This window comes from Bos grunniens, chromosome 11 (assembly GCF_055505025.1).
Source record: "Bos grunniens cultivar Pamir isolate PY7600 chromosome 11, Bosgru_T2T1.0, whole genome shotgun sequence".
NCBI lineage: Eukaryota > Metazoa > Chordata > Mammalia > Artiodactyla > Bovidae > Bos > Bos grunniens.
This window is the reverse complement of record NC_141175.1, coordinates 14616449-14640680: the sequence shown is the minus strand read 5'-3', so window position 1 is coordinate 14640680 and position 24232 is coordinate 14616449. Positions and strand designations below refer to the sequence as shown.

The following is a 24232-nucleotide window of genomic DNA, read 5'->3' as shown; positions in this document are numbered from 1 at the left end:
CTCTGCCGCTTGCCAGCCAGGTTGTCTTAGGCAAGTGACTTAATCTCTCTGAGCCCCAGTTGCTTCCTCCATAAAATGCAGATAACACTCTTGCCCTTGGAAGGCTGGCATGAGGATTGGTAACTTCTGTGAAAGTACCTGGCCCAGAGCTGGATACAGAGTAGACACGTGGTAAAGCATTTGTTATGGATAAATGAATGCAGAAATAACAGATGAATCGTAAAATCGAAACCTGTACAAGGGGGACTGGGGGAAGGATTGCCAGGTGTCAGGAATGGCACAGGAAAGGGCATGGAGGTGAGAAGTCCTGGAGAGGGACCGTGGAGCCATGAGTGCTCAGGATGGATGCAGAGTGCAAAATCCCAAAGGGAAGTCTCAGGCGGTGGTGGAGGCATGGTCAGAGGATAGGGACTTGCTGAGAGTCAGTGATGCACAGGCAGATAAGAGTGTCAGGAGTAGAGGGCTTCCCAGGTGGCTCAGTGGTCAAGAATCCGCCTGCCAGAGAAGGCTTCCTGGAGGGAACTGGGCATGGAGGCAGAGTCACGGCCCAGAGTGAGGCTGAGGCAGCTCTGGGGGTGGGGGCTGTCCCTGGGGTGTCACAAAAGCACAGGGACTCTGCGGCCTGACAGCCTGGAGCTCTTGACATGGATCTGCTTCTTACTGGGGTCCATATCCTCAGTCCCATCTGGCCCAGCTTGTGCCTCCTCTTGCCAGTCCCCAGAGAGTGGGAAGGGCAGGTTTCTGGCCACTCCAGACCTGAGCCCTGTGTCTGACTCTATTACAGGGCTGTGGCTAAGCTGACTCCCCTTTCTGATCCTTACTTTCTCCACCTGTGAAATGGGATAACAGTGTCTGTGGGCACTGGGCTGGGTACCACTGAGGTCAGAATGAGTGGTGAACAATGTCAGCTCCTGACCATCACACCAGGGCCCCTAACCCCTGGAGCAGGCCCAGACCCCCGATTCAGAACATCAAAAGCCAAAAGGGTGTGTACTGCGGTGGTCAGACTCTGTCTTGCTGAGTGCTCTTGAATACTTAACCTAGTTCTATAGTTTCCTCATCTGTAAAATAAAGATTATACTGCTGCTGCTGCTGCTGCTAAGTTGCTTCAGTCATGTCCAACTCTGTGCGACCCCATAGATGGCAGCCCACCAGGCTCCCCAATCCCTGGGATTCTCCAGGCAAGAACACTGCAATGGGTGCCATTTCCTTCTCCAGTGCATGAAAGTGAAAAGTCAAAGTGAAGTCGCTCAGTAGTGTCCGACTCTTAGCGACCTCATGGACTGCGGCCTACCACGCTCCTCCATCCATGGGATTCTCCAGGCAAGAGTACTGGAGTGGGGTGTCATTGCCATACTAGAAGCCCAGAATCCCTTATCTAAAAATCTATCAAGTTGAATGCTGTCAGAGCGTGTCTGATTCTAAAGTCTATTACACAATACACCCTGTATATTGTACAACCTCCCCATGGGGCCTGGAGCATTTAAAAAAATATATTTTTATTTATTTATCTGGCTGTGCTGGGTCTTAGTTGCAGAACCCAGGATCTAGTTCCCTGACCAGGAATCGAACCCAGGCCCCTTACATTGGGAACATGGAGTCTTAGCTACTGGACCACCAGGGAAGTCCCTGGGGGCATTGCTCATAATCAAACTCATTCACATTTTTTTCCCAACAAAATATATGAATATTCATACCAGGTAGTGAAATGAAGACCAAAATAGTGTCTCCTCCTCAGTTCAGGTCACCAAGTGTCTGTAAGACCTTTTGGTCACTGAAGCTTATAGCATTGTGGAGACAGGATTGAGGTCCTGGAGTATGTACCCGCGTGGGGCTGACGTGTGGATAAGATGAGTTACCACACTCAAGGTGCTCAGAGCCACACCTGGCACACAGTGAGGGCTCACACGTGCTATGCAATGGCTCCCTCTTCTGCCCCAAACCCTCCCGTGGCTAGCAGGTCCTCAGGGTGAAATGGAAACAATTTTGAGGGAGGCCCTTTGTGATAGAAGGGCTTCCCTCAGCTCAGTTGGTAAAGAATCGGCAATGTAGGAGACCCTGGTTGGATTCATGGCTTAGGAAGACCCCCTGGAGAAGGGATAGGCTACCCACTCCAGTATTCTTGGGCTTCCCTCATGGCTCAGCTGATAAAGAATCTGCCTGCAATACAGGAGACCTGGGTTTGATCCCTGGGTTAGGAAGATCCCCTGGAGAAGGGAAGGGCTCCCCACTCCAGTATTCTGGCCTGGAGAATTCCATGGACTGTATAGTCCATAGGGTCACAGAGAGTCAGACAGGACCGAGTGACTTTCACTTTGTGACCGGAACTCTAACTCCAGTCTCTGGGCTGACCCTGCACACCCTAAACTTTTAGCTTCATCAACTTTTTTCTGTTCCTCAAACACATCCGGTTCTCTCTCTCTCTGCAGGCTGTTGCACTTGCTGTGACTTCTGTTTAAAATGCCTCCCTTCCAGGCCCCCTTTCTTAACTGTTTCATCCTGTACATCTCACAGCCTCACCTAAGCAGAAATCATACGCTGGGAGAATTGCCGGTCTCTCCGTCTAGGCTGAGATCTCTGGGAAGGCGTGGCCATATGCACATTCTTTTCTGGCCTCCACTTTGTGTCAATGAATGAACCTCCTCACCCACCAATGGCATTGCCACTAACATGGAACCTGAATACGTGTTAGTTGAATGAATAAATGAAACAGCTCTGGAGGTATGATCTTACCCCTCTATGCACCCCAGGAGAAGATTCTGGGAATGTTCTTACCTTCCTGCCTCCCTCCAAACTTCGCAAATGATTTTTTTAAGGGACCCAGTCCATGCAGGGGGATCTCTCTGGTGGGGGGAGCCTCCAGGATTGAAGGGTCGGGGGAGGTGGCAGTACATTAGGCAGAAACCACTTGTCCAGGGGTTAGTAGAGGCCTCTGGAGCCAGGGGAGCTGGAGGCAGGGGGGACGGGGCCTCCAGCACTCTGGACAATTGCTATAAAATAAACTCCATAATCAGGTAAATGCGTTCGTGCCGGGGATGGTTCCCCCGCAGCTGCAGGCGTCCCCCACCCCCCCGGCCCCGGAGGGGACCTGTCTAATCTCAGGGTAATGAAAACATGGGTCCAATTACCGTGGAGGGCCGGGGCCTGAGCTGCGGCCGGAGTGGGGAGCTGGGCCCCCTGGCAGCGGAATTAGAACATTTAAGCTGTCAGGCCGAATCCGGGAAAGGCCTGATTACCTGGCCTGAGAAGGGGCCGCTTTGGTTTGGTGTCGACTATAATTTCCTGGCCGCCGGCCGTGAAGCCAGGGGCCACCTTTCCTCCTCTGCGATGGGGGTCCAAGCCCTGCATCCCTGACCTCCACCCCTCTGGACCTGCTTAGAGAGACTGGCCTTGGGCCTCCCAAGCTGCCCGTGTGGGGCAGAAAGAGGAACAGGTACCTGAGCGACATAAGCCGGGTGTGTGTAATACCTGGACATGAGTTAAGGAGGGTGTGCGCATCAGCCACGTGTGAACGACCTCATGTGTGAGGTGGATACGGAACATGTAGTATGGATGTCCTGAGTCTGTGTGAATGACACGTGTGCTCTTTGGACTATGTGCAGCTGCTCCAGCACAGAGGTGTGTGGGAGACTCATACATGGGGGCTGTATGTACAGGATTACCTATGCGGACCTGTGTGCATGGCAGGGCTGTGGGTACACAGGTTACATGTGGTGTGTGTTCACAGTTGTAGGTCCTGGGCTATAAGCACTGTAAGAACAAGAACCAAGTTCACCACGCTGACTGCTGGCCCCTCAGCACTAGCTGGGTGCCTGGCTAGGTGAATAGATGTTGATTATATGTAACTGTTGAATGAATTTACATCTGTGTGACAGATACACACTGGGAGCTGGGTGATGTATGTATTAAATTATGTATGATGTATGATGTATGGATCCGGGACATCCCTGGTGATCCAGCGGTTAAGAATCTGCCTTCCAATGCGGGGGACACAAGTTTGATCCCTGGCGGGGGAACTAAGATCTCACAGGCCACAGGGCAACTAAATCCATGCGCCTCGTCTTACTGAGCCTGCAGGCTGCTATGAAGGCCCAGTGCAGACAAAAAGAAAAAAGAAAGGAAGAAAAGAGACAAGTCAGTCTCTGAAAATAAAACAAAAGTAGGAGCAGAGGGAGGCTGTGTGGTGTGTGTGCCTGCTATAAATGTTGCCTGTCCCCACTGTGTGATGTGGGGGCAGGAATGATGAATACTGTGAGGGTCTGAACATGAACTGTGTGACCACATAGACCTGTGCTCCAGGCGCGCCTCCTCCCCTTACAGACTGTGTGATCTCCAGCAACTCATTTACCCTCTCTGAGCCTGGCTTTTCTCATCTGTAAAATGGATAATAATAAACACAGCGAACTTTCACTGAGCACATACTATGTGCCCGGGACTGTCATTTTCATGAATTATTAATATTATCTTATTGGACTTTTCACAATAACCCTAAAAGTAAGTATAACTAATGTCCCTATTTTACAGATGAGAAAACGGAAGCTCTCAGAGGTTAAATGATGGTGAAGCCAGGATTAAAACTCAGGCAATCTGACTGCAGTGAGAGCTTTTAATGACTGGTTAAACAGAAAATACCGACTTTGCATGGTTATCGTAAGATAATCCAAGTAATTCCCTGGTGGCTCAGACAGTAAAGAGTCTACCTGCAATGCAGGAGACCCAGGTTCAATCCCTGGGTTGGGAACATCCCCTGGGGAAGGAAATGGCAACCCACTTCAGTACTCTTGCCTGGAAAATCCCATGGACGGAGGAGCCTGGTAAGCTAATGTCCACAAGGTTGCAAAGATTTGGACTGAGCACGCATGGAGGCATGGGAGGCTGCCCCAAACATAGGGTCGAAAGGAGTTGGACATGACTGAGCAACTTCACTTCAATCCAAGTAAAGCACGTAGCACTCTATCTGGCACATAGTAAGTATCCTGTAAATATTATTACTACTATTTGCACAGGATACGTGTGTATGGATGTATAAATAGGTACAAGGCAATATGCGGAAGTATGGATACAGGCAAGATACTGTCTTGGGGTTCTCCAGGCAGGTATCCTGGAGTGGGTTGCCATGCCTTCCTCCAGGGGATTTTCCCAACCATCAGGGAAGCCCAAGAATACTGGATGGGGTAAAGTCCTATGGAGAGAGGAGCCTAGTGGGCTACAGTCCATGGGGTCACAGAGTCAGACATGACTGAGCAACTAAGCACAGCATAGATGTTTAGCTGAGAAGGTGACATTTGTGCATAGATACACTGAACATGAGTCATAAACAGACATATACATCTCAAAAGAATATGCAATATATCCCGTCTGTGCATCACACACACATGCACTGTTTACACTGATGAGCCTATGTACACCCATGCATAATACATAATATTATGTGCACACAATACTTTACATACATGTGCACCTATGAAACCACGTATGATGCAGTGTATCTGTACAGTATGAGTGTCCTCTACACCATATTTGTATCTATATGTATCACCTCTCTGCACGCACATTTGTCTCCATGCCTCAACCCAGATATCCATCATTCCCGTATTTACATATACTCTTCAGCTCCCCAGTACAAGGTCTGGTGTACAAGTACAGGCTCGTATATATCACATACCTCAAGTATGTGATTTTTCTAATTTCATAAGCCACTTGTCAATATAATGCATCTTAACACATTAGACCCAACTCATTGGAAAAGACTCTGATGCTGGAAAAGATTGAGGGCAGGAAGAGAAGGGTGCAACAGAGGATGAGATGGTTGGTTGGCATCACTGACTCAGTGAACGTGAGTTTGAGCAAGCGCTGGGAGATGGTGAAGGAAGGGAAATCTGGAGTGCTGCAGTCCATGCGGTCACAGAGAGTTGGAGATGACTGAGTGACTGAGCAACAGTAACACATTTATTTACATGTCTTGTGTTCATTAAGTAAAACATATCACATAGTATATACCTAAGTATGTATATTGTGAACCTTGGAGTAAATGGACCCCTGTACTAACTCTTCCCACAAACACACCTACACAAGTCTCTCCCACACAAATATACTGGAGTGGGTTGCCATTTCCTACTCCAGAAACATCTATAACCACCCATTTAAAAGAGACCCAATTTCCCATGCCAGTCTCTATTTTCTCCCAAAGAAGTATCACTTAAAAAAGATTTTTTTTTTTTTATCGGAGTATAGTTGCTTTACAATATCGTGTTAGTTTTCTGTTTATAGCAAAGTGAATGAGCTATAGGTATATACACATCCTCTCTTTTTTGGATTTCCTTCCCATTTAGGTCACCACAGAGCATTGAATAGAGTTCCCTGTGCTACACAACGGGTGCTCAGTGGTTATCTATTTTATACATAGTAGTGTCTGTATGTCACTTTTAAATACACAATATATTAATAATTCAGTGATGCGTGATGCTCACTGCTTTCCCCCTGGGTGCACCGTTAGCTGCAGGAGCCCGGGGCGTCTCTGATTTTGCTCCCCGCTGAATCGCAGCGCCCAGCGCAGGCCGGGGGCGTTGGAGAGGCGCGGGAAGCTCGGTGGGGGCCTGTGCGGTATTGAGAGGGTCCCTGGGTGCCCCGCGCGCCCGGGCCTCTGAGCACGCGGGGACCCGACCCACCTGAGCCAGCCGCGTGTTCAGTGCGCCGGGAAGGGACGGGCGCCCACCGGCTGCCGCCCCCGCCCCCGTCCGCGCCCCCTCCCCGGCCCCCGCCGTCTCCCGGGGCGCGACCCGCTGTACCCGCGCGGCCGGCGGGGCTCCGGCTCACTTCCCGGCGGCCGCGGGGCGGGGAGCGGGCCCGGGGCCGCGGCGGGCCGGGCGGCAGGAAACGGCGCATTGTTCGCCGGCCGCGGCCCCGGGCAGGGAGTTCCCGGCCCCGCGCGAACATAAAAGGACAAAGCAGCGCCTGCCGAGCGGCCGGCCGGCCAGCGGCTAGGGCGGCCGGAGGAAGTGCGGCCCCGCGCTCCGCTGACCCCCGGCATCCGCTCCAGGCGATGCGCCCCGCCCCTGCGGCCCGCTTTCCGCGGGTTCGAATCCCGGCTCGCCGCCTCCCGAGCTTGCGTTTCCTCTCGTGTAAAAGAAGATAAAGCCCCTGGAAGTCCACCTCCGTAGCAACCCAGGCGCTCCCTGCGTCCCGACTCTCCCTTCTGTCCCCTCCAGTCTGCTTGTCCCACTGAAAACCTAGCCCTGCGCCGCAGTCCCTCGGGAACGAAGGGAGGCGGTGAAATCCTGGCTGCAGGGGGAATGTTTTATCTACTAAAGATCACCCACCAGTGTAGCTTGAGCGACACTCCTTTGTGCAAAAGGCGCTGCCCATGACAAACGCCCCCAAAGACCCTCTTCAGGATGGAACTTGGTCTGCAGGCTCTGTTATGGATGGGGAAACTGAGGCTTGGCGGAGTCGGGATCATCACAGAAATGGTATCCAACAGCCTTTATGCAAATAAAGGGTCTTTTTTTCTGGCGCTTGGAAGGGCGGTAGTTTTTGTCGTTGTTGTCCGTCTTAAAATCGATCAAACGAACAGGGTTACTGATGTGGCTCTTTTCAAAGCAGCTTTCCCACTCATTTCTCATTTGATCTTCACATTCCCTCGGAGGTGGGCTGAAGAACTGCAGGGTGAAGAGGTGAAGGGTCTTGCATAAGCAGGTTGAGGGAGCAGGAGAGGGGCTTGTCCCTGGTCTGTTTTGCGTGCTCAGTCCTGTCCGACTCTTTGCCACCCCATGGACTGTATCCTGCCAGGCTCCTCTGTCCGTGGGATTTCCCAAGCAAGAATACTGGAGTGGGTTGCTGGTCCCTTCTCCAGGGGATCCTCCCGACCCAGGGATGGATCTTGATCCTGTGTCTCCTGCATTGCAGGCAGGTTCTTTACCATTGAGCCTTTAAGAGATATTAATCCCTGTGACTTTAGCAGCATACTCTTGGGTGGGGCTGTATTTGCAGAAGGGTTAAGATTTAATCAAGATAGAAAAGACCCTGATGCTGGGAAAGATTGAAGGCAGAAGGAGAAGGGGCGAGAGAGGATGAGGTGGTTGGTTGGATGGCATCATTGACTCCATGGACATGAATTTGAGCAAACTCCAGGAGATGGTGAAGGACAGGGAAGCCTGGCGTGCTGCAGTCCATGGGGATCGAAAAGAACTGGACATGACTGAGCAACTGGACAACAACAGTAACCCCACCCCATTCTAGCCCAGCCCACCCCAGCTCACAGTGCTAAGGTTTGCCCTCCAGGCCAGGACTGTACTCTAGCCTTTGAAGGAAAAGGTGGAATCCTCACTATTTCACAAAAGGGCCCAGAGAGGTTAAGTGACTTGCACCAGGTCACACAGCAAAATGCCTAGGATGCAGAGACCTTTCACCCAACAGCCAGAGGAGAAACCAGTCCCTGAGTGCTGCAATCTGGGGGACCTGTTATGGGGTGCCTTCACCCCCTGGGCCAGGAGATTCTGATTATGGAGAAGCGGCCCTCACTCCACTCCGCCCCCGCCCAGCCTGGGAACCCTACACCGGGGGTAATTGAGATCAGATGCGGCTGTGACCCATGGAATGCTCCCCAGGAACCTGGAAGCATTTATTGTCTGGAAGAGAATCCAGGGCCCACTGTAGGCTGCCCTCCCTCCTCACCCCTCCTCAATGCCTCCTCCCCAGGCGGCTAAAGGTGGATAGGGGCCCTGAGGAGCCCCTGGTGCTGCCTGGGGGTTAGTGCAGCCGGACTTGATGAATACGACTGCTGAAAGCGCCTTCCTGGCTTCCTCCTTCCTGGGGATATGGTTACAGGGGGCCAGACTTCCTGCCCAGCCCGCTCGACTTCCAAGCGTGGATCTGCAGGCTCTCTAGGCTGACGACTCCGCAACTCCACCCCCTCACCCCAAGCAGGCCCAGCTCATTCAGAGCTCAGCTCAAATGTCACCTCCTCAGGGAGGCCCTCCCTGACCACCCTATAAGAACTAGCCCACTTACAGGCAGTCTGTGTCACTCTGTCGAATTTTCTTCATATCACTTCTCTCTCTCTACCTGGTGGGTTTCTATGTTTTCTTATAATAATGTTTATTTCTTCTCCACCTTCCCCCCAACCCCAAATGTGATCCCTGTTGAGGCAAGGGACTTTGTCTTGTTGGCTGTGGTGTTCTGGGGCCAGGAACTCTGCCTAGGACATAGCAGGTGCTCAATAAATAAAAGCAATGAATCGAACCTTTCCCTTTGGCCTCTGAGCTTGGTACTCAACCTTGAATTTCTGCTCTGAGCTGCTGTGTCTGAGTTTTAATCTCACTTTTTTGGTACAAAACTCCAGTTTCTAATGGTTTGTCAATTTTTTTGTCTTCTCAAAGAAACAGCTTTTAGTTGTACTAAACTTTACTATTGTTTTCCTTCATTTCTTTTTCATATATATTCTGCTGTGATCTTTATGATTTCTTTACTTTTACTAACTTTGGGGTTTTTCTGTTCTTTTTTCCAGTTGTTTTAGGTGTAAAGTTAGGTTGTCTATTCAATATTTTTCTTGTTTCTTGAGGTAGGATTGTATTGCTATAAACTTCCCTCTTAGAACTGCTTTTGCTGCATTCCATAGGTTTGACTCATCATGATTTCATTGTCATTTGTTTCTAGGAATGTTTGTATTTCCTTTTTAATTTCTTCAGTAGCCTGTTCATTATTTAGAAATGCATTGTTTAATCTCCATGTGTTTGTGTTTTTTACAGTTTTTTTTTTTTTCCCCTGTAATTGACATCCAGTCTCATAGCATTGTGGTCAGAAAAGATGCTTGATGTGATTTCAATTTTCTTATTTACTGAAACTTGATTTGTGACCCAAGATGTGGTACATCCTAGCAAAGCTCCACTTTCTGAAGTTCATGCTTCTGCCGGCACTGATTGTCTTAGCCTCTCATCTGGGAGCTCCCAGGTGACCTCTGACCTCACATCTCTGACTCCTCTTCTTTGCCCTCCTCTCTCCAGCCTCTGTTGTATGACAATAGGTAAGTCTCTTGCCTTTTCCTGAGCCAGCTGAATTCTTCAAACAACAGCTTTCATAGGAGCCCAGAATGTGAGATCTACCAGGGTGGAAGGCAGGAAGGGGGCCTGAGCCCTGAGTGCCTGGATTTTGCCATCTGCCCTTCTGTTGTCCTCAGCACAGCTCTGCAGTCCCCTGCACCTTTGAAGGGCTTCCCTGGTGGCTCAGATGGTAAAGAACCTGCCTGCAATGTGGGAGACCTGGGTTCAATCCCTGGGATGGAAAGACCTCCTGGAGAAGGGAATGGCAACCCACTCCAATATTCTTGCCTGGAGAATCCCATGGACAGAGGAGCCTGATGGGCTGCAGTCCATGGGGTTGCAAAGAGTCGGACACAACCGAGCGGCTCTGACTCACTCACTCACACCTTTGAAGAACCCTATAGTTTCAAACCCTGAGATGTGATGACTTCTCAGTCTCTTTTAGCTTCATAATTCTACAGTGCTGTTACTTAGATATATGTCTGGTCTCCACATTCACTGAGTCATTCATTTATCCATTCATCAAACATTAATCGGCCACAGTTGTTTGCCAGGCTTTGCTCTCATCTCTGTCCTCCAGTGTCCTGTGTCCATCTTCTGGTTCCCTTCTCTCATTCAACAAGCAGTCCAGGAGCACATTTCACATGCCAGGGTCATGAATCTCAGAGGATTTGGGCAGAGTGGCTACTGGCCAATACGGTACCTTTGTGTGACTTTGGGAAAGGCGCTCCCTTCTGGGAGGACGCGGCCTTGCTGGACTCCAACTTGACAGCAGAAAGTACCCTTGAGTGAAGAAAAAGGTGACTATCTCCTTGCAGACAAAGCCCCCATTTGGGCCCCGGCTGGCTGGATTTCAGACACCTTTCAGTGTGCACAGACTTCACGAATGGCCCCGTGGACGTGCTTGGCTTAATGCTCTTCTGTCACTGTGGTGCAGTTTTAAACAATTTTTGAAGGAGGGGCCCACTGTTTCATTTTGCACTGGCCCCTGCAAATTATGTAGCCAGTCCTGATCCTTCACACAGTAGGATCCCACAGAATAGAGGGGAAAGAGCAGAGTAGTGAAAGAAGACACCAGAGGGGGAGGGAGCGTGGGGCCTCGATTGCCAGGGTGAGGGGCCTGGATGGTCCTCTGTGTGATTTGGTAAGGGTCCCCAACCTCCACCCCAACTAGAGCAGGTCAGTATAAATCTCTGCTCTGTACATGGGATGGGTGAAGAGCACTTAGGATTTTGTTAAAAAAAAAAAAAAAGGTGTTGTCTCTGCAGATATGTTTGAGAGCCTCATCTATTAGGGGTAGAAAGCCAGAGACGAGGTTAGAAGTGCCTCTGCCAGCTTCTGGCTCTCATGAAGCGTTTGGGCTCTTTACAGACGAGAAACCTGAGCCTCAGAGAGGAGCAGGTGTGGGTCACAGGCGGTATTAGAACCCAGGATTCCTGCCTCCTAGATCAGGGCTGTTTGACTCTGTACCTGCAGGAATTCAGGTTCATAGCCCGCTGGATGAGGCCCCAGGCCCGTTTCCCCAGGTCTCCCCAGTGGGTCATCATCCCCAGCAGAGAGGTTCACCTCTTCCTCTGTTAGACAGACTTCCTGGAAAAAGACGGCCTCTGCTGCCACCTGGTGGCAACTCTGAGGTAGGGGCAGGGGCCACCTTGGCTCTGGAGCTAGCAGCAGTCCTGGTCTGTACAAGGGACCCTGTGTCATGGGGCAGGGTCAGCCCTGTTCTGGGGCATTAACCTCTTCGGGACTCCAGGATCATTAATGCTGGAATTTGTCATTGTTGTTTAGTCTCTAAGTCGTGTCCGATTCTTTGTGACTCCATGGACTGTAGCCCTCCAGGCTTCTCTGTCCATGGAATTCCCCAGGCAAGAATACTGGAGCAGGTTGCCATTTCCTTTTCCAGGGGATCTTCCCCAGCCAGGGATCAAACCCTGATCTCCTACATTGCAGGCAGATTCTTTACTGACTGAGCCACCAGGGCTTGGTGCTGTGTGTGTATTAGTGGCTCAGTTGTGTCCAACTCTTTTGACCACATGAACTGTAGCCTACCAGGCTCCTCTGTCCATGAAATTCTCCAGGCAAGAATACTGGAGTGGGTTTCCATTCCCCTCTCCAGGGGATCTTCCCAACCCAGGGAACGAGCCCCGGTCTCCTGCACTGCAGACAGATTCTTTATGACTGAGCCACCGGGGCTTGGCTGCCAGCTCTCAAATCTCACCTGCTTCTCATTTGCCAACTGTGCACCCTTGATCAGGCTCTTAGTTCCCCAGTCTGTAAAACAGCCTCCATGATGACAGGACCTCCGTCAGAGGGCTATGGTGAGGAGTCAGTGGTCGAAGCTGCAGGAAGCTGGGGCCAATTACAAGGTCAGAGGGCACAGTCTGCACACGAGGCTGCCTCACTTCTGACACCAACAGCAAGTCTGGGCGGTGCCCTCAGGTCTGGTCATTCACTACAAAGACTCACACAACTCACCCAAGGCTCTGATACTCACAGTTGTGGTTTCTTACAGGGAAAGGATACCGACAGAGATCAACCAAAGGAAGAGATACACAGGGCAGCCACATGGGTCCCCCACCCAGTAAGAACAGAGGCAGGACTCATGCTTCCTGGTGGAAGTGGCCCTTGTAGCCTCTTGAAACAAACTTACTTCCAGGGAAGGTGGTGGCAGCTGGTCCACCTGCAAGAGGCCCATCGGGCAGAGGAAGCAATTCGTGTCACGAGATCCCGAGATGGTAGGGCCAGCGGGGAGCTGGGGAAGCTGACTTCAGAGTCCCACTGTCCCCAGGACCTTCCAAGATGCAGACTGCCTGGTGGGTGGGAGTGCGTGAGGTCAGCTCAGTGAGCTCATCCCTGGGGACCTGGCCTGCCCTGAGGCTCAGCAGGGCCTCAGATTCGCCCTCTGTTTCCCCTCCTCCCCAGCTCTGTGGGGCCCAGGGTGGGGGTGGGGAGAGGGGTGCTGGGGAAAAGAGGAAGGAAGAGCCAGCCCAGGCAAAGGCAGAGGGAGGGAGGGGACCTGCCTTCCCAGGGCCTCTGGGAGGGAGCTAGACAGGCTCCGCTGTGGGTTCTGAGGACCAGGGCTCTCCTGGGGTTGCAACAGTTCAGGTGGGGAGAGAACCTCCTGAACTGGGCCTCTTGTGCAGATGAGGCAGCTAGAGCCCAACCCGAACTCCACCCCAAGAGCTTGCTGAGGACGGAGCGGGAGTCTGAGGACCAGGAGCCCCAGCTTCTGCTCTGTGTCTTCGGGGCCCCCTGCTTCCCCCTCTGGGTCTCCGGATCTGTTCAGTGGAAAGGGCTGGGCCCTTTCTACAGAAAAGCAGGAAGCTGGGGCTTATGGGAGGGGGTGGAGGGTACTTGAGATCAGGTCAGCACCAGTCCTGGTGGCGTCTGTGCCTGTGCCTAGAATCTCACCCTGCCCCCATTCTGCCCTGTCCCAGCTTCTCTCTGCCCACTACACAGACCACAGTCCTCTCTTCTTGCTATTTTCAGACAGCCTAGAATTCCGAGGAAGGCGGGCCGGCGCCTGCCCAGGAACTCAGAGGTGCTGAGAGAGCATCTCAGAGTAGTTACAGGTGCAGCCAGTCCCAGCCAAGGAGGAGAGAGCTGGGGCCTGCCTTCTGGGCTGGGGCAGGGCCGTCTCGCTGGCTGGCCGTGGCTTGGTTCCTGCTGGAGCCTGGGCTGACCAGGAGGCCGGAGGAGGTGTGTGGGGGTGTAGGGGCAGGGAGGAATATCCTCCTGGTGCTGGGCCTGCATGCTCACCCTTCCCCGGGACCAGGGTGGTTTGGGGGAGCTGTGCCTCAGTGGCTGGATTCTAGATTCTGTCTGGCTGAAACCCCCGCACTGACCCTCACAGGCTGCGGCTCTGTTGCTGGAGGCCAAAGCCCGGCTTCCTCCTTTCCCCTGGGCCCGTGACGCCTTCCCTGCCGTGCTTTCAGAATTGTGCTTTTGTGCCGGGCTGGGTCCCGACCTCAAGAGATGGGAAAGGTCAGGGTCAGCGGTAAGTGACCCTCACCAGAGGGGCACCTAGGTTGCCTCTTGTCTCCTTTCTTCCCCACCCCACTCAGGGAATACACTTTGCTAAGAGTTAGACAGACAGACGGAGGCACCGCTCTGAGATGCTTTGGGAAAGGACAGAATTCTCTCGGTCCTGGAGACAGCTTCCAGGGTGGAGACAACTGTTCTCCCACCAGTCTGGCCTCCCTGCCTTCTTCCTGTAGGTTCAGAGTCTGGGGTCTCCAGCTCAGGAGGGCCTCGTTTTCACTCTGTTGTCTCTGAATGATCTTAGGCTTTGCCCCTGCAGCCTCCGGGGCTCAGTTTCCCCATCCATAAAATGGGAAGATGGGCCGAAAGCCCCTTCTAGGTTCTAGGGTGTAGAGTTGTGCTTTCCTTCCTTCTGAGGGAAGCAGATTCAGCGCAGGTGCAGGTGGCCTCAGGCCTGACTCAGCAGCCGGAGAGGTTCCCAGGCAGTGCCTGGGTGACTGTGGGTTTCTCCATCAGAAAGAGGCAGAGGGGATGGAGGGAGAACTTAACTCCCCAGCCAGAGCATCGAACATGAAGCTGATTGTACCAGAAATAGTGACAGAGGAGGGTCAGCAAGAAGAAGATTAACCACATGAGAGAGTAAAAGAGGAAGAGCGTGTCCAAGATAGAGAAGAGGCAACAAGGCCACTCATACACAGAGATAATGACCAAGAGAGGGAAAGAGATACAGAGATGAGCAAGGACTGAGCCATAAGGCAGGGAAAGGAAGGCAGGGCCTTCCAGGAGTGGAAAGAGGGTCAGGTAGATGTGGCAGGGAAGCCAGTCGTAGAGCCTTCTGCTCCCTGCTGCTGCTGCTGCTGCTGCTAAGTCACTTCAGTCGTGTCCGACTCTGTGTGACCCCATAGACAGCAGCCCACCAGACTCCCCTGTCCCTGGGATTCTCCAGGCAAGAACACTGGAGTGGGTTGCCATTTCCTTCTCTAGTGCATGAAAGTGAAGAGTGAAAGTGAAGTCGTTCAGTCCTGTCCAACCCTCAGCGACACAATGGGCTGCAGCCTTCCAGGCTCCTCCATCCATGGGATTTTCCAGGCAGGAGTACTGGAATGGGGTGCCATTGTAAAAAAACCCAGAGCCTTTTGCCCCCAAGGTGCTCAGGTCTGGTGGTCCTACTTCTGCCCATTAAATTTCCTCTGGGGCTGGGACCCTCCCGCCTGCCCAATCTAAATGTTCCCCAGACCTCACCTCCTTGGGGGTAGTGTGTGCAGAGATGAGAGGCCCCTTAGGCTGAGGTCTCTGAGGCTTCGTGGCCTTGGGCTTTCATGAAAGGGTAAGGGCAAGTGGTGGGAAGTCAGAGATGAATGAAGGTTGTTATCAGTGAAGGGATGTGGTTAGTGTTGGGAGGAAAGAAAGGAGGTGGAAAATCCTAAGGAAACGTTCCCCATCTTCTTTTTAGGTCAGGTATTGACTTGGAGTCTCACTATTTGGGGAAGGATAGGGAGTCTGCCAAAGGGGCAGGATTGGGAAGCAAGTATTTAGTGTCTGGCAGAAGGAGGAAAAGCAAAACAAGAACAGAGCTGGGTAGGGATGGGTTTAGTTGAGCTGAATTGAGTTGGGTTGAGTGTATTGAGTTTGGTTTGGGTGGAATAGAGTTGTGTTATGTCATGCTGGGGTGGGTTGGTTGAACAAAATTTAGTTTGGTTGGATTGAATAGAGCCCAATTTGGCTGAGTGGCCCTGAGTTGAGCTGATGTTCCTTGAATGGAATTTAGTCGAGTTAAGCCGAGTTGGGTTGTGTGGAGATGGGTTGCTTGCGGCTGAGTGGAGCAGCGTTTGGTTGCATTTGGCAGGGCCAAATTTGGGTGGGTTGGGTGGAAAGAAGTTGAGTTGGGTGGACGAGTTGAATTTAGGAGAACTGAGGTGGGTTGAGCTGAAATAGGTTGGGTTGGTCTGGATAGGAAAGTTGAAGAGTCCAAGTGGACAGGAATAAGGAGGAGTCTAGATCCAGCATAATCTACGTTGTGCTGCAGGGAAAGGAGGCGGACGGAGATACCAGCAAGGAGAAACCTGCTGAGGGGAGCGGCTGAGGTGCGGGCCCTCCCCGTGTTTCTCTGTCCTTCTACCGCTCTACACTCCCACTGTTGTGGGGGCTCACTAGGCTGTGACTTGAATCTTGGCCTGGGAAGAAGGGACTCTCATTGCGTGAATGTGTGTGCGTCCCCAGGAATACCGCATCCTCTGCCTTCTACTCCTCTGAGGCTCACCCATCATCTGAGAGCTCCCTAAAAGTGGAAGTCTCCAGCAGACCGTCTGGAGGTTTGCCAAGATGCCGCCTCATGAGGGTTTGTAGGATGGATGCAGTGCAACTGAAAGGAATCTCGGAGCAGGGAGTCTAGCCCTGTGTGCTGGGTCCCAGGTGCCCTGGAGACACCTAGTTCTTGTCCTAAGGGCTTAGGCTTGGGGGCTCTGAGGCGTCTCCAGAGCCAGGGCTTCTCTCCTCAGAGTGGGGGCCTGTGGGCAGATGGCTGGCCAGTCCGCACTCACCGCTCAGCTCTTTCTTGTGGTCCTGTGGTCCTGGCCGCAGGGCTGGGCCTCCTCAATCCCCAACCCCTCGGTGACTCACATATACATGCGCACATGCGCGCACACACACGCATATACACACACCCCACAGAGCGAGGGAAGCCCCGTGAGAGAGCCCTAGGCAGGATGGATGAGAAATTGGTTCTTTATTGCCGGGGAATCAGGATGGCCCCTCTTGGAAGAGCCCTCACGCATCATTCGTGGCATCAAAATGCCACATATTTGCAGGGGATGGAAAACTCAGAGAAGCCAGAGTTTGAAATTCTGGAGCTGCAGTTAACAACTGGGAGACTCTAGCCAAATCACCCCAACTCTTGAGCGAGGTTTTTCATCTGTAAAATGTGCATAACCTTCCTTTATAGGGTAAGGGAGATAATCAAATGAGATAACAAATATGCAAGTGTTTGCACATTGTATACTCCTGATTGTGTGTGTGTGTATAAGCAGTAGTCATTCATTCATTGATACATTTATTGGGTTCATTTATTTAAGAAACACTGATTACAGAGCTTAAATGTCAGGCAATGACCTAAGCATTTTATGAGAATTAACTTATTGAATCCTCATAATAACCGTATAAAGATGGTGCTGGTGTTCTCCCCATCTTACACATGAGGAAACCGAGGCACAGAAGGGTTAAGTAACTGGCTTAACACCATACGGCTAGGAAGTGGTAGAGCTGGGTTTCACACCTACTCTTATCTGACTCCAGAATATTTCATTCATTCATTCATCAGACGTTTACTAAGTACTTTCTCTGTGTCCGGTCCTGAGGCGACAGAAAAGCCCCAGGCTTGGTCAGTGTGGTGTTATGGTTCTCAGCCAGAGTTAGATGTAATCTCCTGGAGGGAGAGGGGAGGTTAGAAATGCATTGAACAATTTTTGGTTGTTGCCGTGACTGAGCTTACTATTAGCCAGCTAAACTTCCTGCCCTGTGTGGGGGAAAAATCCTACCCAAAAGGTCAATAGCGCCCCATTGAGAAACCACTCAAGAAAACAGTACTGGCTTTGGAGTCATTCCTGACCTGGATTGAGTCCCAGCACTGCGATTCCAAGACTTTGTGACTTCGACTGAAGTTGCTTCATCTCTGTGAGCCTCAACTCTGGCAAACATGGTCTGCGAAGTGCCCAAATGTATCTGGCATGCTCTGGTTGTTCAGCAAACACAAACATCCTTTCCTGCTCAAGAACACACCAGGAAGTACCGAGGAGAAGCAGCTTTGGATTCCAGCATCCCATCCATATCCTTTTCCCTCCCCCTCTGGGCGGCTCTGAAGCATGCCAGGCTCCAGAAAGGCAGGGGACTTTTCATCCCCATAACCTTTCCTTCTTCTCTCCATCCAGGCTCATGGCCAAAGGCAAGAGAGCCTCTCTTCCTACCAGCTCTGAGGTTTCAGGTAAAAGCCACTTACTGCTCTGAGCCTTGGCTTCCTCCTTTGGCAGATGGGGAAGCGGAATGCTAGTGGATATCAGTTGCCTCTGCCTGTCCTGCGTCCCTTCCCTCTTTTGTATTCAGTTTTCTTCTGGGAAGCGTCCCTCTCTCCTTCTCGGTTCACATGGGCACCTGCTCTAGGACCGGCCGGTAAGAATCAGGGCATCCCATCCTCCTGCCCACAGCATTTGGTCTTCAGGGATGGTCATGTGAACTCAGCTGGAGCAACCAGAGGTATACAGGAAAAGAGACTTCCTCTTTTCATTTGGGATTGGGTCACTAGGACCGTGTAAGCCTGGAGCTGCCCCAGAGCTTGGAGAGCATCTGCCTGAGAGTGAAGTCAACTAGAGGGGGGGAAAATAGATTAGAAAGAGAGAGCGAGGGAGATGGAGACAGTGATATACAGAGAGAGAGGAGAAACTTGACACATGGATGCAGCCATACCTGTCCCCAGTTTTTCAGCTTGGGAACCAACACTTCTTCTTTTGCCAAAATCAGTTGGAGTTGAGTGTGGGTCATTTGTCATAGAAATAATCCTGATTTATTCAGGGGCTAAGCCATCTATGTCAAAAGGTTTATTTGTGAATCAAAAGAGAAGATGATGTAACTGAAAATGTTTTTCTAAACTGCATGTGTCCGAATGACCATGAGTTATTAACCGAGGTGCTGAAGCAGGAACACACATTCCACACCAGTGATGAGTCAGTCCTGAAGAGTTGTTTGGAAGCGTGAATTCTTGCTCCCTGCATTTTCGGCTTATTGGAGGCAGACCTTTGGAGGAAGAGGCGTCTTTGCACTGGGGCACTACTTTCATAGATGACTTGTTCCGAGGTTGGTCATTTTATGCGAAGCTGTAGGACACAGAGGAAAGAGACCCAGCCTGTTTGGGCAAGCCCTTGCCTTGCTCTGAGCCTCTGAGTCTGACACTGAGCTGGGCTGGGTTGGACCTTCTCTCAGGCAGCTCCGGGCTTCGACTGGCTGTGGTTCTGAAATTCTCTGACCCTCTCCTGGGACAAGCAAGGTCTTCTCACCTCTGGAGTCAGCAGCACACAGCCGTTGCTGGGTTCTCTGGAGAAGTCACACATCAGAAACCACAACCCACACAGGAAAGAGACTCCTCTGAATCTGGCAGACACAGCAGGGCCAATCTCCATTTCCAACTCGGGGTCCCTTCATGCCTGACCCCCCAAACTCAAGTTCCCCATCTCCTTTGCCAGCAAGTGAGGTTATGTGGCACAGATCTGGGGAAGAAGGTGCTGGTGGAACTCAGCTGGAACTCAGACTGGAGGACACAACACATTCTGAAAGTGATGGGACAGAAAGATGGAAAGAGCCTGGCCTTCTGATGGCATTCCCCAGCAGCCAAGGGGCCTGGGCGACTTCACATCTACACCAGAAGATTCCAGAAGAATCCTCTTTTTTTTTTTTTAATTTGTTTGTTTAAGCTTCTATGTTTGGGGCTTTGCTGTAGGTACCCAAATGCATTCCTAGTACCCTAGGTGAGCACCTGCCTGCAACCATTCTTTCTTAAATTCTTTCTGGTGTCCAGAACAAGCTTTCTTCACATGCAGGACCACACTGATTGAATCAAACTAATTGTTGTTAATTATTAATTAATATTAATTATTTCATACCAATACTAATATTGCTGAAGCTCCAATACTTTGGCTACCTGATGCAAAGAGCCGACTCATTGGAAAAGACCCTGATGCTGGGAAAGAGTGAGGGCAGGAGGAGAAGGGGACGACAGAGGATGAGACGGTTGGATGGCATCACCGACTCAGTGGACATGGGTTTGAGCAAACAACGGGAGATGATGAAGGACAGGGAAGTCTGGCCTGGCAGTCCATGGGATCGCAAAGAGTCACACACGACTGAGCGACTGAACAGTAACGAATGACAACAACAATAATAATTCAACCAGTAATGATCATTTACCAAGTATCTCTCAAGTGCAAGGGATGAGCTGAGCAGTCATATCTTCACAGTGCTCCCAGGAAATAGGTACTGTTACGGCCCTTATTTCCAGATGAGGAAACCGAGCCTCAGAAATGACACATGACTGGCTGCAATATTGAATATGGAAGCCGGATTCCATATCCAGTGCCGCCTGACTCTGAGACCCCATTTTCCTCCTTCAGCACGTCTAATTCAACAGGCTTAGTTATTTATTTTTAAAATATTTTCTTGAACCATTGTGGTTCAAATGTGGACCATTTTTTTAAAGTCTCTATTGAATTTGTTCCAATATGGCTTCTGTTTTATGTTTTGGCTTTTTGGTGGTGAAGTATGTGCGGTCCCAGCTCCCCAACCAGGGTTTGAACCTGCACCCCCTGCATTGGAAGGTGAAGTCTTAACCACTGGACCACCAGGGAAGGTTATTTAGTAAGTTGGGAAACTGAGGTCCAGGAGGGAGAAGAGTGACTTTCCCGGGGACCGCACCTTCTGGGCCTCCACTCCAGGGCTCTTTCTACGATATCCTGCTGCTCAGCTGAGACTTGATGGCCAGGTCAAGGGCTGGGGCCATGAGAGCTACTGAAGGTGCTGAGCAGTTAGGAGAGCATTTCACTACCACAGCAGGATCATGGAACCTGTTCCTCCTTCTTCAGTTCTGATGGAGAAGGAGAGGGATGCAGAGACTGACACTTTGCAACCCAGCAACCTCTGGAGCATTTATTGTACCTTCACAAGACAACGGCTTTTTCCCAGCCCCTCCAGCTCTTCCATCACAGGTGGTTGGGCCCCCAGATCCCAGGAGCTGATGTCTGATCCTCAAAGATTACTCATCAGGTGGCGCCAGCTGCCCAGTAGTGAGGTCCGTAGGACAGGGGACTTTGCAGTGGAAACTCCCCAGACGAGCCTGAGGACTCGCCACCCACCAACCTCCTGCTTGTTTATCTGCCTTCTCGGCCCTGCCTCGGCCTGGATGTGGATGTTTGTTTTAAAGAGTCAGGACTTGGGATCCAAGAGAGCCAGGGATGGGGTGCAGCAGGGAGTTACCTTGTCAGTTTGACAGCAAACAGACCAGGGAGGCTTCAATTCCAGCTCTGCCACCTACTAGTCCGTGGCCTTTAGCGGTCAGTTTTCCTGTTTATGAACATGGGGACAAGTAGAGAATCGATCTTAGGGAGATGTTATAATTATGAAGGAGACGTTACACCAAAACCCCTTAGCATGCCTGCCATACTGCATGATCGACGGAAATCTTTGCATCTCGGTTTCCTCTTTTGCATCATGGGGATAATGCTATTTTCCTCTCGGAGCGGCTGTGAGAATTTGGATGAGAGGAATGTAAAAACATTTTGTGATTCTCAGTTCTTAGCTTTTTGGCTGGACTCGGCTGCTTAAATTGGACTGCCTAGCCTCCCCCTGCCTCTGTGCCATCCAATTTCTGTCTCCTTTTAACTGACTCCAAACACTGGGTGGGACTGAGTCTTGAAACTTAACCCTTACTAGTTGTGCAACCTTGGGTAAGCCATGTCAGCTTTCTGGGCCTTGGTTTCTTTCCCTGTAAAATGAAGGTCATCGTTTTTCTGTAGGGCTGTTGGGAAATTGACACATGATAGCACATGTGAAATATGTGGTACTCTGCCTGGCTCACAGGAGGGACTTGAAATATTAACAATCATTATTATTACCACTGATGCCCAACCCCAGGTTGGCACTGAGCAGTTAAAGAGGAGGCAGAGAGTTTTGCATGACACCCTCCTGCTCAGGTAGGGAACGTTAGGGAGAGCAGATAATGAATTCCTGCAGGTAATGAAGGTTCCTGCTGGAGGCTGGTCATGCCTATAATATTTCTCAGAATCACTCACATCATCGTGTTTTGTCTTCACAATAACTCTTTGTTGTTCAGTTACTGAATTGTGTCTGACTCTGTGACCTCATTGACTGTAACGCCAGGCTTTCCTGCCCTTCACTATCTCCTACAGTTTACTCAAATTCATGTCCATTGAGTCAGCAATGCTATCTAACCATCTCATGCTCTGTCGCCCTCTTCTCCTCCCTTCAATCTTTCCCAGCATCAGGGTCTTTTCCAATGAGTTGGCTCTTTGCATCAGGTGGCCAAAGTATTGGAGCTTCAGCATCAGTCCTTCCAATGAATATTCAGGGTTGACTTTCTTTAGGATGGATTGGTTTGATCTCCTTGCAGTCCGAGGGGCTCTCAAGAGTCTTCCAGCACCACAATTCAAAAGCATCAATTCTTTGACGGTCAGCCTTCTTTATGGTCCAACTCTCACATCCATACATGACTACTGGAAAAACCATACCTTTGACTATATGGACCTTTGTTGGCAAAGTGACATCTCTGCTTTTTAATGTGGCCAGGCTGTCTAGGTTTGTTTTTCCTTCCAAGGAGCAAGAGTCTTGTAAGGTACAATAACTCTTACAAGAATGGAATTATGAACTCCATTTTACAGATGGGGAAACTGATGTCCAAGAAGGGCAGTTGGCTGCCTCAGGTCACCCTGAAAGCTCATGAGGAATGGGGAGGGGAGTCTGAAGAGATGTTGGGTTGATTCCAGAGCTTTCCCACCTGACTGAGAAGCTGACTCCGGAGGTGGGGCTGGGTGGGGCTGGGCCCCTGAGTGATTCAGGTAAGAGTCAGCTCTGGATTTCCAAATAGTGGGTGGGACCCAGGGAAAGGGACTCTCTTTCCCTGAAGCTCCGGTGCCAATCAATCACCGTGCTCTTGCCGCCTTCTCTCTCATCTTCCTCGCCCCCACACCTCCTTTCGGTGTGGTCCTGTCCCTGGGGGGCTGCCTGGCCACCCTATCTGCCATCCTGCCTGTGGTGTCTCCTTCACTGCATCCTTCACAAGACCTCGAGCTCCGGTCACACAGCCTGGCCACAGTGAGGGTGTAATCCTTCCACACGTCTTCTCAGAAACCATCTGATTTGCCCTTTACATCGTTCAAATGGGGAACCAGAGGCCCGGAGAGGTGCTGACACTTGTCTGAGGTCAAACTGGGGGAAGAGAACTTGAACTAGGATCTCTGACTCCCATGTTCTTTCTCTCAGTGCCATGGCCACACAAGTGCTGTTCCACTGAGTTCCGGAGGGTGGCTTGGGAGTGAGGAGTCAACAGGGGTACAGGCCTGGGAACCGGCTGTGCTCTTGGCCTGAAGGGAGGGAGGACCCGAGTGGAGATGGGGCTTCATCCAAGCTCTTCTTTCTTCATCACAGAAATCCCCCTTTTCTTTGGGCAACTGGACCCCTGAATCTCACCCTAATCCCATTCCTCTGGCTGATAGCCCAAGTTTCATGTCTCCTTGCCCCGTCCGGGTAGTTATCAGGGGCTCTGGATCTAGGTGGGGGATCCAGATGCCCCAGCACCCCAGGGCCCCAGGCCCTCTACCGGCTCTACTCCCTCTGGCATTTGCCCTGGCATTTGCTTGCTCTGTCTCTCCGGGGCAGCTGGCTTTTGTCCCACTGGAGCAAGAGAACAGCTCGGGTGGCCTCTGCGGCAGGCCTCACTTCTCCCATGCTTCTCTCTCTGCACCCAGAGATGTCTGGGAACCTGCATACAGACCTTTGAGCCCTCCCTCCTGGCCTTCCAGGCTCTGGGGCTCACAGGATGGCTGGGTGTGGTGGGGAAACTGAGGGAGAAAATCTGTGGACGTGGGGACCAGGAGACTCTGTGGGATCCAGGGTGCACCCCCCTCTTCTAAGATTGGTTCCCCCAGCTACAAAAAAGAGGAGCTGGATGCTGGGACTCTGTAAAGTAGGCAGTGGGTGTGAGACTGGTGGAGTGTCCACCCTGGAGCCTGAGTCAGGAGATCTTTGAAAAGAATGCTTCCTGGTCACGGGTCACCTTCTCTGTGCTACACACTGCATTAGGAAGTTTGTGTGCATGACCTCATGGAACTTAAAACCGTCCTCTGGGTTGAGTTTTATTGTAATAGCATCCTTGCCTTAGAGATGGTTAAGTCTCTAAGGACCAGAGAGGTTAAGTACCTGGTCCAAGGTGGCTCAGCTAGTAAGCTGTAGAGTCTCAATTTGAATTAGGTCTCCTGGACTTGCAACTTGTGCTCTTCCTTCTGGCAGTAGAGGTTCAGGAAGAGGCAGGTGGCCTTGGAAGGCAGGCTTTCAGCCCGTGGAGGATGACAGTCTCCTCTTTGGATCTGAGGGTAGTGCATTTCTCATCCAGGACATTACGTGAAGACCAGCCTGGACAGCTCTTTTTCCAGCCTCCTTCCACT

The 24232-nt window shown here is 51.3% G+C and overlaps 1 protein-coding gene across 1 annotated transcript in view; it reads left to right on the top strand.

The window, feature by feature from the left end:
- Positions 1–13717: 13717 nt before the first annotated feature.
- PTGS1 (prostaglandin-endoperoxide synthase 1) overlaps positions 13718–24232 on the top strand; it is a 36642-nt gene continuing 26127 nt past the window's right edge. Inside the window, exon 1 of the mRNA XM_086325393.1 lies at positions 13718–13736. The gene's annotated coding sequence lies outside the window, so the exon portion shown is untranslated. The remainder of the gene's footprint in view (positions 13737–24232) is intronic.